A 6,905-nucleotide genomic window follows, 5' to 3' on the forward strand; every position below is an offset into this window, starting at 1 on the left:
CAGCTGTGGAAAGCTTGTAGAGACTTCGCCAAGAAGACGCGAAGCTGTAACTGCTGACGACAGGGTTTCTAAAAAGTACTGAAGAAAGGGTGTGAATACTTTTCCACATGAGAGGGTTTTTCTTATTTATTTAAAAAAAATATATTTAGTACATTTTAAACCGAAGCGGTCTGAATACATGTATACATGCACTATTAGACAAGTGGTGCACCTTTTGGGGTGTGTTAGGTGCCGTTATTTCCCTCCTTGTGTGTGTGTGTGTGTGTGTGTGTGTTAATATCCTTCCCTATTCTACAGACATGTGAGTGTGAGGGAGCGGTCAGAGAATGACTCAGTATGTTTCTTTGTCTGTCTATCCTGCGTGCGTGTGTGCGTGCGTGTGCGTGTGCGTGTGTGTGTGTGTGCACTTTAGTCATCATACTTTGTTACTATAATTATCGCATTTTTACTTTAATTAACTAGCATTTAAAACGAATTCTTGTTTTCTTAGTGAATTACATTTCCATTTGTCCTCCTTACGAATTTTAAAAGGACTTAAAGTCGCAGCCCAACTGTGGTACCAGTGGAATCTGTCTCGTTTCTGTGCATTTTAATTGTATTTGTTAGCTGCATCTACACACTTTAATCACGGATTAAAGAAACGGATTCAGAAAGTATTCAGGCCCCTTTACTTGTTGTTTTGAATGGGATACGGTCGCCTTTTTTAACCGGCAATCTCCATTTAACAAAAAAAAAAATTCAGACCCTTTACTGTGGAGCTCCAGATTGTGGTCAGGTGCATCCTGTTTGCTTTAATTGTCCTCGAGATGAGTCGAGAACCCCATTGTTGCAATCTGAATTGACTGGACGTAGTACGGAAAAGTACACACCAGGGTTTATAAGCGCTCACAATTTACACTGCATTGTCAAGACAAAAACAAAGCCACGAGTTCCAAGGAACCGTCCGTGGATCTTTCCATTCAAAAGATAGAAAACAATTCGCCAGGCTTTGAGTGTTCCCAGGACGCCCGTGGCCTCAATACTCAATGATATTGAAATGGAAGAAGCTTGGCACAAGCGTGAACCTTTCTAGAGTCTAAACTGGGCATCTGGGACAGAAGGGCCAGGAGGTAAGAAAGTACCGTGGCTCTGAGAGAGCTCCAGACGTCCTGTGCAGAGATGGGAGAACCTGATGGACGGACAACCATCTGTGCTGCACTCCGTCAGGCCTTCGTGGCAGAGTGGCAAGACGGACTCTGGTAAACAAAAAAGATTCTCTTGTCTGATCAAACTACGTCTGGTGAAAAGCAGGCACCGCGCATGACCTGGCTAATACCATTCCTGAGGTGAAACATGGTGGTGGCGGCATCGTCCTATGGGGTTGTTTCTCAGAGACAAGGACGGGGAGACTGGTAACGAGTGAAGGACGGATGAATGCGGACGAATAGAGGAACAGCCTTTAAGTGAACGCAGACTGGGGCAACAAGTCCCGTTTCAACATGACGCTGACCCTAATCGTACCGCCAAAACAACGCTGGAGTGGCTTCAGGGCAAGTCTCGGAATGTCCTTGAGTGGCCCAGCCAAAGCCCCGACCTAAACCCCAACAAACATCCGTGGAAAGATCTGAAGAAGGCAGTTCACAGACGTATCCAAGAAGACTTGTAGCTGTAACTGCTGCCAAAGAGGCTTCTGCGGAGTATCGAATAAAGGCTCTGAATACTTTTGTGAATAATTTAAGATTTCTTTTTTTTTTTTTCCAGAATTTTAATGAATCAAATCCATTCAAAACCAAATCCACAGCACAATAAAGCCTGCAAAAAGGCGTAAAGGGGTCTGAATACTTTCTGATCGTGTACAGGTGCAGCAAAAAAAAATAAATCCTAATATCGTGGAAAAGTTCATTTTTTCCCCCGTAATTTAATCCAAAAAGTGGAACTTTCATATATTTCAATTTTAATCTCGACGACGACGCAAATCAAAAATCCGTCGGAACATCCGAATGATATTTTTTCCGCCTCCGACATTAATTATGAATTATTATTACATTACCAAGCGGTACGTAAGACGTGATCTCGCACGATCCCAGACTTTTAATAATGATTTGCTCTGTAGCAGAACGGTTCTTACAGGGAAACTCCACTCTGCAGAACAAACTGTTTATCTTTAGAGAAGAAGGAATTAAGCTCTAATAACGTTACAGCACATTCACCTCAGCTGACACGCGGCTGTTTCCATTTGTCCAGTGTAAAACACACACACACACACACACACACAACATTTTCCTCATTTTTTTCTTATTTTTAGTTTTTTTTTTCTCCCCAGAAACCCACAAAGATCCAAAACCAGACAAAACAGGCTTCGACTTCCTGAACATGCTGAGTGAAAACACGCAGGGGGAAACCACAGAGCAGTAAACACACACACACACACACACACACAGTTTTACTAGCTTTTAAGAGTTTCCTTTAAGAGAACCTTGCTCACTGTGATGCAGTACTGATTCTGTAATATTAACGTGTTCTCATTCAGAACAAACAAAGTGCATTGTTTATTGTTGTGTGTTCGAATTTTAGTCTAGCAAAAAGTAAATATATAACGTATGATGTTATATACAATGCAGTGAACATTAAATCTTACATACAGTAAACAGACGGATATCAGAGCTTCAGCCGGTGTGTTGGAGGCGTACATAAAACAGCTGACCTGCCACACGATGAGTCCAAGATGGCGGACGTTTGTGTCACTTAATAAAGCACTAAACGTCACGGAGAAGAAAACATTACTGTGAGGAAAATAGTTTAATAGCGTGTGTGATGTAGCTATTTAAATAATAAAAAAAACCCTACAAAAAGATTGAACCACTGGCTTGGGAACTTTTAAAGTTCTACAACAAGGACGGTACTGTGGATCTTCTCTCATACAGTTCAGGTGAAATGAAACTGTTAGACTATAATCAGATTATATTCCAGATTATTACAGTCCTGTGCACCAAAATCAACGTCTCTCGATTTCCATTTACCGGAAATCTTTTTAAGACTAAATTTAAAACCAGACAGCTTTTACATCACCCTGCATGATGTTGGAGAAATGACTCGGATTCTGACCGCAGTTCTGAATTTATAAAATAATAAATATCTGAACACAATAATGGTGTAAATTATTAAGTATTTCTTAGCAGATTTTTATTGATTTTTTTTCTTTCTTTATTAATATATTTAAGCTTATTTTTATGATAAATTATACTTTAAAAAAAAAAATCAGTTTATAGTTACATTTAATGTTAATGTTCCTGTTACCATGGAAATGTTTAGAAATCTATTTTAATAATGCAATAATAATAATAAAAAGAATCATGGTTTAAAGATGCATGTAAGAAAAAATAGCATAGTAGAGCATGTTATAGTATATATTTTTGGTATTTATAAGTGGATTACTATAATATATTTTTTTTAATGCACAAAACACAAATATACACAAAAGTAAAAGTTTATTTCATGGTAATGTATTTATTTATTTATTTATTTATTTATTTATTTGTAAAGTAGCCTGTGTAAAGTAATAATAGTATTGTGGGTGAACATGAACGTTCTTTTAATATTTTTTCTCACTTGAATTAAAACATTTCTTTTGTTATTTTTTTTCCTCATCTTATTTGTTTCTCCTCCTTTTGTCATTTTTGATTCCCTCCCTCTCTCAGTCCAAATGAATGCAACTTTATTATTATACTGCTAATAAACTCCTCATTATATTTTACATATACGATTAAAATGAATCTTAAGCTTTACATTACATTTGTTTAAGATAAAAAAAAGATTTTTTGTTTACCTTCCTGTGTGTGTGTGTGTGTGTGTGTGTGTGTGTGTTTATATACACATTTTATACTTTTACTGTCATGGTTTCCGGTACAGAAGAGGGTTACCAGTATAACTATTTCACTAGTCATTAATATTGATTACACACTAGTTCAAATTCAAGGTCTCATGAGTCTGACCTCTGACCTTTGAAATCTTTAAATTCTTGACCTATGACCTTCTTTATTTGTAAACCTGTAATGGCCTCTGTGTGTGCGTGTGTGTGTGTGTGTGTGTGTGTGTGTGTGTGTGTGTGTGTGTGTGTGTGTGTGTGAGAGAGAGAGCTAATAGGCAGGAAAAACCACGGTGGGTTCACAGGAAGTTCAGGTGTTTGAAATCGGACCTGTGCTGGATTTTGGTGTTTGATGTTTTTTCATGTTGGTGTTTTCTCTTTAGGATTAGATTAGAATTTTAGTTTTTGGCAGATGTTAATCAAGTCAAAAATATATATTTTTAATTGCTTTACTATTAGACCACCTGTCATTAATAAACTAATATTCACGAATATTAAAAAAATACAATCCAGTAATCCAAACACTAATAATCCCTATCAAACACTAGCTCAAGCAAACAAGGACAAAATATTAAACATTAACAAACACCAATAGACTAAATCAAACATCAAACATTAATGCACACCATTAAATACCAGCACAGACCAACACACACCAACATCTATGCTAGTTGTCTATCAAACACCAACAAACACTCTCAAACAACTGACCATCGTAACCCTTTCATCAAACACCAACATTCACCACCAAACACCAACATTCACCAACATACACAAACACCAACATTCACCACCAAACACCAACATTCTCCATCAAACACCAACATTCACCAACATACACAAGCACAAACACCAACATTCAGCACCAAACACCAACATTCACCAACATACACAAACACAAACACCAACATTCACCAACATACACAAACACCAACATTCTCCATCAAACACCAACATTCACCAACATACACAAACACCAACATTCACCAACATACACAAACACCAACATTCTCCATCAAACACCAACATTCACCAACATACACAAGCACAAACACCAACATTCACCAACATACACAAACACCAACATTCACCAACATACACAAGCACAAACACCAACATTCTCCATCAAACACCAACATTCACCAACATACACAAGCACAAACACCAACATTCACCAACATACACAAACACCAACATTCACCAACATACACAAGCACAAACACCAACATTCACCATCAAACACCAACATTCTCCATCAAACACCAACATTCACCAACATACACAAACACAAACACCAACATTCTCCACCAAACACCAACATTCTCCACCAAACACCAACATTCTCCATCAAACACCAACATTCACCAACATACACAAACACAAACACCAACATTCTCCATCAAACACCAACATTCACCACCGTACACAAATAAACACTCTCAAACAACTGACCAGTGTAACCCTTTCATCAAACACCAACATTCACCAACATACACCAACATACACAAACACCAACATTCTCCATCAAACACCAACATTCACCAACATACACCAACATACACAAACACCAACATACACAAACACCAACATTCTCCATCAAACACCAACATTCACCAACATACACAAATAAACACAAAGACTCTCCATCAAACACCAACACACACCGGACCATGTACAAACCCAAACACCACCATGTTTTTGACCATGTCCATTAGTCAGTAAGTAAAACTGAAGCACCTGCAACATTTCTCACCGCCTGGAGATCCTCTGATTCAGCGTTGTGTGTGTGTGTGTGTGTGGTGTGGGATTATGGGGGAGGTGTGTGTGTGTGTGTGTGTGTGTGTGTGTGTTGTGGGGGTGAGGGACATCCCTGACTCACCCAGACGCTCTCCCTTTAGACTGCATTCATCATCCATCTGTCTGAGAGACTTGGCATAGACGGCAAACTCGATTAGAATTGAATTATTTGCTCTTACTGTCTCTCCCTCTTTCTGTCTCTCTGTCTGTCTGTCTGTATCACTCTCTCTGTCTTTGTTTTCTATTCTCTCTGTCTGTCTCTCCCTCTTTCTGTCTCTCTCTCTGTCTGTCTGTATCACTCGCTCTGTCTTTGTTTTCTATTCTCACTGTCTTCCTTTTTTGCTATCTGTTCATCCATTTCTCTCTCTGGCTCAAAAATCAGCCCTCTGCAGCCCTTAAAAATTCAATCACAGCACAAACACACACACACACACACACACACACACACAGACACACACACACACTGCTTCATCTGAAATAGCAGCCATTCGCAGATGCTTTCATTAGCATGAGGGCCAGACTGCCAAATATTTGAAGTGCAGAAAGAACGAGAATGAAGATAGACTGATAAAAACACAGACAGTGTGATATATATATATATATATATATATATATATATATATATATATATATATATATATATATATATATATATACACATAGATAGATAGACAGATAGATAGACAGACAAACAGACAGACAGACAGACAGATAGATAGATAGACAGACAGACAGACAGACAGACAGATAGATAGATAGATAGACAGACAAACAGACAGACAGACAGACAGACAGATAGACAGATAGATAGATAGATAGACAGATAGACAGAAGTGCTGACAGACAGTCAGGCAAAGAGAGAGATTAGATGAGTGACTATGCTAGAGAAGAGCATTTGTGTATTTGTGTGTGTGTGTGTGTGTGTGTGTGTGTGTGTGTGTGTGTGTGTGTATGCATGTGGAAACAGGCTCAATGAAAGCTCAGCTGTAAAGTGTTCACATTGAGTCTTAAAAATCTCCACACAAATTGAACACAGACACACACACACACACACACACACACACACACACACACACACACACAATCAGTAAAGACTGCACTGAAAAAACACATAACACATCAAGTAAAGAAAACTAGCGAGTGAAAGATAAACGAGTGAGTGAAAGATAAACGAGTGAGGGAAAGATAAACGAGTGAGTGAAAGATAAACGAGTGAGGGAAAGATAAACGAGTGAGCGAAAGATAAACGAGTGAGCGAAAGATA

Source organism: Ictalurus furcatus, chromosome 24, assembly GCF_023375685.1.
Source record: "Ictalurus furcatus strain D&B chromosome 24, Billie_1.0, whole genome shotgun sequence".
NCBI lineage: Eukaryota > Metazoa > Chordata > Actinopteri > Siluriformes > Ictaluridae > Ictalurus > Ictalurus furcatus.